Raw genomic sequence first — 10,266 nt, forward strand, 5'->3', positions numbered from 1 at the left:
TCTCCCTCCCTCCCACCGTCCCTATCCCACCCCTCTCGTGGTCACAAAGCACAGAGGTGATCTCCCTGTGCTATGCGGCAGCTTCCCACTAGCTATCTAATTTACATTTGGTAGTGCATATATGTCCCTGCCACTCTCTCACTTCGTCACAGCTTACCCTTCCCCCTCCCCATGTCCTCAAGTCCATGCTCTAGTAGGTCTGTGTTTTATTCCCGTCCTACCACTAATCTCTTCATGACGTTTTTTTTTCTTAGATTCCAGTCTGCTGGAGTTTTTAAAAACTAGTATGGAAGTCCCAGGTGGGTGGTGGGCAGGGTTCTTCCTTGCCTGTCTTGTTCGATACTGAATATCTTAGTACATAGAAGAGTGGTGCCTGGAACACAGTAGATGCTCAATAAATATTAGTTGAAGGGAAGCTGGAATGAATGCATCATAGGAGTGACATCATCAAATAGGAAGGCTAATCCAAAAGAGGTGGATGACATGGACTGAAAAGGTAAAGGCTGACAGCAAAGAGACAAGTTAATAGATTGTTAGGGTACTTCCAGGCAGGAAATAATGAGGGACTGAACTGGGATTATGGCTGCTGGACTTGAAAGTACAGGACTGGTGTGAGAGTCATTTGGAAAGAACTGATAGGCCTTGGTGACTAACCAACCAGATCTACAGAGATGGAGAGAAAAGAATCAAAGATAACATCAAAGAAAGTTAATCATGCTTCAAGACTTGACCTGAGTACCTCTTCCAGGAAGTCTTCCCAGAATTCTCAAGCCTGTGCTGTGTGTTCCCTTTCTGAAATCAATTAACATAAATAATCTGTATCGCCCTGTATTAGGATGTAATAATTATGACATTATAATTCAGACTTTGCATATGTTTGTTTCCACAACTAGATTGCAAGCTTTGAAAGGTCAGGGAAATATCTAATCCCCACAGTGCCTGGCCCTGGTACTGCCACAAAGTAGATGCTCAGTAAGTCCTCACTGATTTAGAAGAAACCTGTATTCTCCTCTGTGCTGAAGAGGGCACTTACCTCTGTTTCTTGTTTTGAATTATTTTCATCTTCTCTCTTAATTGGTCCCAGGTAGTATGGAAGAGACCGATCTGGAGTATTAGTATCCTCCCCATGTAAGAGTCGAATGCCAACTATTAGCATTGTCTTCAGCAATAAAGAATTTTATTTATTCCTTCATTCATTTGTCAGTCATTCAACAGTAGGGAAATAATGTAGCATAGAGCTTAAGAGTCCATGAGCTTTGGATCTTGCTTCTAATCTTAGATCTGTCATTCACTGGGCCATGCTGGTTTGGAAGAGTTATTTAATCTCTCTCAGTTTTAATTTCCTCATCCATAAAATCAAGACAATAATGTCTACCTAATAAGACCATTTACTGAGTGCTTACTGCCATTTAATTCCCATTTTACAGATGAGGAAATTGAGACACAGAGAAAGGATGCACAGGTAGGAAGTGTGGAACCAGGAGTCAGTCATAGGAAATCTTGTCCCAGAGTCCTTGTGAAATGGGAGGGAAGGGGGCAGGGCACAGCCTTTGAAAGAACGACATAGCCCGAGGACATGACATAAACTGATTTGAACCAAATGGGCCCAAGATGGCAGACCAGTTGACTTCCACTAGACCTTGAGCCTCAGTATATGCTCTCTGTAACACATCAGGAAGCTAAATTACACACCCCTAGGCACCATGACAGTTCCAAGTCTGACCATAAAGATCAAAAAGTGGGTGGTGGCCCAATTCCTGGAAATCCCCACCCCTTCCTGAAATAGCTGGAATACTCCTCCCATTCATTAGCCTATGAAATTACCCACCCTGATAAAAACTGACAAACCCATACCCTGGTGCCTTTCTCACCTTCTGAGGTGGCCCACACTCTCTCTGTGGAGTGTGTTTCTCTCTAAATAAGTCCACTTCTTACCTATCACTTTGTCTCTCACTGAATTCTTTCTGTGATGAGACATCAAGAACCTGAGCTTCATTAAGTCCTGTGATCTCAGTTGGAAGACTGTGGGTTTTGGCTGTGTTTGAGTCCCGGCCGCCTGGGTTTGAGTCCCAGTCAGGGTTTTGGCCAACTTCGAGTCCCAGCACGTGGGTTCAAGTTCCAATCTGAGGTGCATGGTTTCACTTGTGCTTAATGGTGTGCTCTATAACTTCACAGGTGTGGCGATCGTCAATATAAAACCATATCTAAATATAATATGTAATGTGTCTGGCAGTGTCAGCAGACACTGAATATGCTAATTATTGTAAATAAATCTTTTTGAGCATCTAATATGTCAGTGGTATAGGGTTGGGCTTTGGGGATATTAAGAGGAAAAGACTCTGCCCTCAAGTTACTCTGTGTCTTAATAACACCACCAGATATTTGTGTGCCAAGAGACAAACAGACAATCATAAACTATCAGTGCTAAAGCAAACTTTAGAAAACATCCAATCCAACTCCCTCATTTTCCAGGGGAGAAAACTGAGGCCCAAAAGTGGGAGTGTGGTATGAGTAACTAAAGGTTGAAGCTTGGACAAAAATCCTGATCTCCTACAATGGAGTGGTGTGTCCTTGGCATAAGAAAGTGTTCAAAAAAGACAGAGAGATGGTCCTTATCCAAGACCTGTGTGCAATTACAAAGCGGCTTTCCTTGGGAAGCAGAAAATGGGAGAAATGGTCACTGACGGATGGAGAGAAGCCCACCAGATCCTCCCGGCTCAGCTGGCTCACCTGGTCTGCAACTTTTTAGCATTCTCTGTTTTCCTAAATTTCAACTGGCAATTTCCTTTTGCTTTCCTGTCTTCTCATGAGGGTGGGTGTTCCATTCCTGCTCAGTTCTCTAACTAGGGTGTGTCCTTAGCTAAATGACCACATCTCTCTTATCCTCAGGCTCCTTCTCCACCAAAAAACAACCACCACCACCAAAAAAAGGGGGTTCGGCCAAGGTTCCTTCCAGTTCTAAAATCACATGGGTCCTGGGACTTCCCTGGCGGTCCAGTGGTTAAGACTCTGTGTTTCCAATGCAGGGGGTGCGGGTTTGATCCTTGGTTGGGGAACTAAGATCCCACATGCCGGCACTGGGGGGGTTGAGGGGGGCACAGCAATGTTTCAGAGCACATTTCGTCAGCCAGCGAACCTGAAAACAAGAGTTTCTTTGTTTGCCAAGCGGAGGTGCTTGCCACAAGAGGGCAGCAGGGTCTTGAGCACCTGGGCAGGTGCCTACTGTGGGCCCCACAGGAAGACAAGCAGGCTCTCTCCTCTGACCGTGCCTAGGCCCCCGGAGTTTTCCTGCTGTAAATCCCAAACTCACTTATTTAGCGAAGGGCAGCCAGCCAGACTGGAGTGAGACAAGGGAGCAGTTTTGCAAATTAAGTCTAGCAACCAGAAATATGAAAGACCAGACCTAAAAAGAAATTGGATTCTAGAAAAGTAAATACTTTATGAAAAATTGAAAACGTATCCCTGTCCTAGTTTAAGTTGCCTATGGCTCACATCATCAGAGGCAGAGCTTTGAGAAGAGCTGGGAGTGTTTTACAGACCAGTAAACATTTTAGCAGGCTGAAAGGTTTAAAGCTCATTTGGAAGGCTTGTGTGTTAGACCAGCATTTCTCAGAGTTCCTTGAGAAATTTCGGTTCATTTTGCTCATGTTTAATAAGCTCTTAAGAAAGAATTCGTTCTGGAAGTTTCCAGAAAGCTCAGCCAGACCATCACTAAATTAATTAATTAATTAATTAAGGATAGGATGAAAATTATCATGTGTTTACTGAATGAAGAGCACCGGCCTTGGCACCTGAAGGGTCTGAAAGGATGGAGAGGAAGCTCAGTGAGAGTGCAAAGGAGGGCTGGGTGCTGCCTTGGCTTATCCTCTTCAGAGTTCCACTCAGCAATAATCACATTTCAGATCATCACAACAGCCCAAAGATTCCACATGGCCTGCCCAAGGGCCTTTCAAATATATAAAAGAACTTTGTTCCTTGAGAAGACAGTTCCCATTAGATTATAATCTTGCAAAATACCTAGAACACCCACAGAACAGGATATATAAGGACATGAGCTTTATATAGGAAGATAACATTGCTTATTCACCAGCAATAGAGCTAGAGCTTTGTTTTTGTCCCCCTCTCCCAGGGCCAAGGAGGGGTCATGGTTGGGATTAAGCTGCCCCCACTGCCTTACTCAACCAGCCTCGTTTCTTATTTTTTTTATTTTTATTTTTTGTGGTACATGGGCCTCTCACTGTTGTGGCCTCTCCCGTTGCGGAGCACAGGCTCCGGACGCACAGGCTTAGCGGCCATGGCTCACGGGCCCAGCCGCTCCGCGGCATGTGGGATCTTCCCGGACTGGGGCATGAACCTGTGTCCCCTGCATCGGCAGGTGGATTCTCAACCACTGCGCCACCAGGGAAGCCCTCAACCAGCCTCATTTCTGAGCCTCTGCTACCTTGCCAGTTGTTTCCAAAACAGAAGGACTTGTCTTTCCTCACCTCTCTGCCTTTGCATATGCTATTCCCTCTGCCTGGAAATCTTTTCCCTGCCTTATCTTTCCAGCAAGCTTGTACTCATTCTTCCAAACCCCACTCAATGATACTGGTGAAATCTTCCATGACTCCCCAGAGAATACCCAGACAGCTAATTATCCTTCATCTGTGCTTCCAGAGCAGCTGGTATAAAACTTATCACATTGTACAGTAATTGTTTGTTTTCATGTCTACTTCTCCTCTCAGACCTGAGAATTCCTAAAGGGCAGGGGCTGATGATTTATCCCTGTATCCTCAGTCCTATATTGCCCGGCACACTGTGCATACTCAGTCAATGCTGGCTGAACGGAAATGGATTCTCTTTCCTGTAACCAGCAGGGTGTTTTGCAAGGTGACTGACCGGGATCACTGAACAAAAGACAGTCATTCCTGAAGGGAGCCATGGGGCACTTGCCTAGTATCAGGAGCTAAATACATATAACTGATTGCTAACATTCAATTGCACTGGAGGGCACACATCACTCAAAACTTGGAGGCCGTTTGTCTAGAATCCATTTTATTTACAGCAGAAGATTTACGTGTAAGGAGACACCTTCTGATAGTGTGACTAAGCTCTGGCACATGAATTTAAGGGAGTGGTGAGTGTTCCATGTTGAAGGTCTTTATAATCTATGATATGTTTTGGGAAAGACTGTCCAGAGTGAGTAGGTTAAATATGAGTAGATGATGGGAATTCCCTGGCGGTCCAGTGCTTAGGACCCTGTGCTTCCACTGCAGGGGGCATGGGTTCGATCCCTGGTCGGGGGAACTAAGATCCTGCATGCTGCATGGCACAGCCAAAAACCAAAAAACCAAAAAAACAAAAACAAATAAATATGAATAGAAGACCTCTGTTTTCGAGTTTATGTAATAGAATGGCTCAGCTCTGGGCTCTGGACCTGGGGGCAGGGGCTTTGGTAGCTGCAGCGGGAATAACCTGGTCCTCTATGAATGGGTGTTTGGGTTGGATACATAGCTGCCATTTCTCTACACAGAAGATTTGCCTCATTTGCAGACATCTGAGGGATCAGTAAATATTAGTACATATGTGTTGTCAGTAAATAGAGTTTGTGAGAGCTGCCAACACCCCCCGATGCTTTGTGCTTGTGCTTCTCTCTGGCTCCGAGTCTTCCTCTCTGCCTTCTTGTCCCAGAGCCTCTGGGCATGGATGTGGGGAGAGACAGCTGTACTGAAAAAGGACGAGAAGACAAAGGAAGGAAGGGGAAGGTAACCTTCAAGGGGGAAGTAAGTGGGTATCGTCGTTGATTCCATTCTGGGCAGGGGATTCTCTTGCAGGGCATTTTTCGGAGACGGAATTGCTTGATTTTCGCCTCGGTCAAAATAACAATGAATATGAGGAAAGAGGAGAGAATGGCACATGATCTGGACAGAAGTGATAGCTGAGGCTGGGAAATGATTACCACCCACAAAACAAAATAGGTAAAAGTTCAACATTATGGTTATTAGAACCATGAATTTATATTGTACATTTTTCAAGTTTAGCACAATTTCTTTGCTCTGTGTCTTAAATAACCTCACTATTTTATTAATTTTTTGTGTGTGATAGAATATACATAACATAGAACTTACCATTTTAACCCTTGTTAAGTGCACCTTTCCGTGGCATTAAGTACGTTCACATTGTTGTGCGACCGTCACCTCCATCCGCCTCCAGAAATTTTTCACCTTCCCTGACTGAAACTCTATACCCGTTAAACACTAACTCCCCAGTTCCTCCCCCATTAAGCCCCTGGAAACTACCATTCTTTCTGTCTGCATGAATTTGACTACTCTAGGAACCTCACTGTTTTGTAATTAAACTCTTTTCATTAGAGTGTCCTGCAAAATCTTATTTCTAAAAGTATCTCTACATATAGATGAAGTAGGTATCATCATGCCTAGTTTGTAGTTGGAGAAACCAAGCTGAAGAGTTCAGTGCATCAGATACAAGTGGCTGCTTCTCCAAATCTATTCTGCCCTGTTCCCGTTCCCCCTCACCCTTCTTTCTTTTGGCAAATCCCAAATTTTGTTGATATTCACAGGCAAGCTATGCACACAGGGAAGGGGCTACTCTTAGCCCCAGGAGTATGTCTTGATGCATTTGAGTCAATCACAGAAATTTCAGTTCCTTTGCCAATGATTGGTATAGGGATTAGTAGGTGATACACTTTTGGCCTATGAGACATGAGAGAAAGCTGATGCAAGGATTCTAAAAAGGGTTTCTTTGCTTTGACAAATACACACTTCCTATTTTCTGCTTCTCAGTATGGTGGCCACATGTGTGAATGATGCCTGGAGCTCAGCAGCCATTTTGTCACCATGAGAAGAGTTAGCCACATCACCCAGATAATACACTGAAGATGGCAGAGGGGAACATGGAAAGAATCTGGATCCTTTATCATGTGAATGAGCTTCTGATTAACCAACTCTGGAACTCCCCACTTTTAGTCTTGCTATTTATGTGAGATCATAAATTTCCTTATTATTTAAACCACTTTTGCATTTTCTGTACTTGCAGCCAAAAGCGTACTATTGATAAATGACTTGTTAAGGATTAAAAGCTAAACAGGAACCAATGCAGAGGACCCAAGTCTCACATGCTTTTCCACTGGATGATGATATTGACTCAGCATTGGTCTTTTTGTTATGAGCTAGCCCAACCTATTGTATTATTTCTGAACTGTTGGCTCTGGGAAGCAATTTCTAGGAAAAGGGACCCCTGGAAAATTGAGTTTGATTTTGAGAAAAGAAAGGGGAGGGGAGACGTTGGAGAAAATGAAGAGAGACACAAATAACAGAGCGACAATTGCCTAGGGAGTTGCAACTGGAAGGATGGTAAAAAATGATATTTGGGAATAGCCCTGTGAAACATGCCAGTCAGGTGTGGTGAGACAGAATGGGAGAAAAAAGCCAGCCAGTATGGCTGTAAGAGCCAGGGAGCTTTTCTCTTCGATGGGAAACCCAGCAAATCTCAGAGAGTTGTTGTGTGACAAAGTAGAAGACAAGGGCATCATATGAAGATGACCAGGTAAAGGGCTTTGAAATACTGCAACTACAGAATACTGATAGGAAACTAACATAATTATAATTACACACGAAGCTGACATCAATGCTCACTTACATTAAACCTGTGGCAGATCGTACTAGCTATTCTTCAGAGCCTACACAGCAAACTTTCTTTTAGACATGTGAGCTGGGCATGTGATCCTGGTTTGGACAATCACAGTTCTTCATTCTCCAGGCAACTTCAATTAGTCCAAGTGGTAGGCACATTACTCAAGGAATGGCCAAAGTCCTTCCCTAGGAAATTAGATACAGTCACTGCGAAAAACAAGGTGTTTTTTTCTAATAGACAAAGAGAAACAGAGATGAGCAAAAATGAAAGGCAGAAGAAAAAGAGGGAGATGACCTCGAGTTCTCTGTGTCAGACCTTAAGGCCTAGGTTCCTATAGCATTTGCTTTAAATCTATGAGCTATCCCAGTGTGGCAGATTATGTTTTCCAGAAATGGCCACCTTGATAGATCCCATCCCATATACTCTAATTACACTGCAACATCGATACTCTTTCCATGGAGTGGTGGTGTCTATATCCCCTCCCCTTGCACCTGGACAGACCTTTATGACCACTTGGACCAAAAAAGTATGGTAGAAGTGCTGCTATGTGACTTCTGACACTGAGTCATAAAAATGCCATACACTATTGCTTTATTCTCTTGGGACATGTGATTTTGGAAACCAGGCACCATGCTTGAAGAAGCCAGTAGCCACATGAAGAGACCATGTGTAGGAGTCATGCCAATAGCCCTAGATGAGGTCCCAGCAGACAGCCAGCCTCAACCACCAGAAATGAGACATTTCCAGATGAACCCAGCCATTGAGTCACCCCTAGACTTTGTCTTCCCAACGGAGGCTCCAGGCATCAAGCAGGGGCAGAGACAAGTCATCTCTATGTATCCTATCTGAATTCCTGACCCACAGAGTCCAATAGAATAATAAATTGATGGTTTTAAACCACTAAGCTTTGGGATGGTTTGTTACACAGCTACAATTAAGGAACTACCCGGTGTCCTCCTTAGCTATGTGAACCAATAAATTCTCTTTTTTGCTTATGCTAATTTGAATTGAGTTTGTCACTTGCAACTAAAGGAATCTTGACTCATAAAACCTCTAGTCTCTAGGTCTTATCCACTCTAGCAAATCAGTTAATTCAGTTTACCAAAAAAGTGATTTTTCATGTGGTCTTCACAGAAAAAAGTACAGAAAGGTAGTGAAAATGAAAGAAGAGTCAGAATTAGTGCAAAGGCCTAAAAAAAGGGCCCTCTTTTTGTTTTCTTCAACTCATGACTCCCTGGGAAATGGCATGCCTTATTTCCTCATTCACGCCATTTAATTTTTCTACTTAGGGTTGGGTGCTGGCCACTGATCTGCTGAGTGACTTTTGAAAATCATTGTACCTTGCTGCATCTACTTCCTTTTTCAAAGGGTGATAGTGGAGGGAGCTATTCCTTTACCAGCAAAATGAGGGAATAGGGCTAGATGTGATATTAATTAGTATTTTTTTATTGGATTATAATTGTTTTACAATGTTGTGTTAGTTTCTGCTGTACAACAAAGTGAATCAGCTATGTGTATACATATATCCTCTCCCTCCTTATTAGTACTATTAATAATAGCTCTGTGCTAAGTATTAATATTATGTTAGGTGTTTCCCACATATTCTCATTTGGGCCCCACCATGTCCCTATGCAGCAGGTATTATTAGCCACTTTATGGTCCTTTCCTGGACTAACATTCTATCAACCTTTGTTGAGCTCCTTCTCTTGTGCCTCTCACTCTGATACACTCTGAGAGCATGACAAGTCACATGTAACAAGTTCCTTGTTTTCAAGAAGCTATGTTCAGATTGGAAAGGTAAAGCTAAACTACGTATTAAATTGATCTAAACTGAGTAGCACTGACCATAGATGCAACAGGAGTTATATTTGTTATCTATTGTCTGTAACAGATTACCACAAATTTAGCAGCTTAAAACAATACACATTTATTATCTCACAACTTTTGTGGTCCAGGAGTCAGGGTTCAGCTTAGCTGGGTCCTCTGCAGGGTCTCACAAGCCTGCAATCAAGGCACTGGCTGGGCTATGTTCCCTAGTGGAGCCAAGAATCCTCCTCCAAGCTCACGAGGTTGTTGGCAGAATTTCTTGCAGGCTTAGGACTGAGGGCCCTATTTTCTCGCTGTCCACTCGGGGCAACTCTCAGTTCCTAGAGGCTCCTGCAGTTCCCTGTCATGGGCCTTCTCCACCAGCAGTTCACAACATGGCAGCATTCTTCTTTAGGGCCAGCAAGAGACTCTCACCCCAGTCAGCTAAGAAGGAATGTTATATAATGTACCTGTAACCATGGGAGTGACACATCATCATCTTCACTATATTCTATTGCCTAGAAGCAAGTCACGGGTCCTGCCCACGCTTAAGGGGAGGGTATTACACAAGCGTGTGACTCACTGAAGGGGAGATGGGGTCACTGGAAGGTGTATTTGTTGCAGGGATTTAAAAAAGAGAGAGGGGACTTCCCTGGTGGCACAGTGGTTATGAATCCACCTGACAATGCAGGGGACATGGGTTCGATCACTGGTCTGGGAAGATCCCACATGCCGTGGAGCAACTAAACCCGTGAGCCACAACTACTGAGCCTGCGTGCCACAACTACTGAAGCCTGTGCACCTAGAGCCTCTGCTCTGCAACAAGAG

The sequence above is a fragment of the Physeter macrocephalus genome, chromosome 4 (genome assembly GCF_002837175.3).
Source record: "Physeter macrocephalus isolate SW-GA chromosome 4, ASM283717v5, whole genome shotgun sequence".
Classification (NCBI taxonomy): domain Eukaryota; kingdom Metazoa; phylum Chordata; class Mammalia; order Artiodactyla; family Physeteridae; genus Physeter; species Physeter macrocephalus.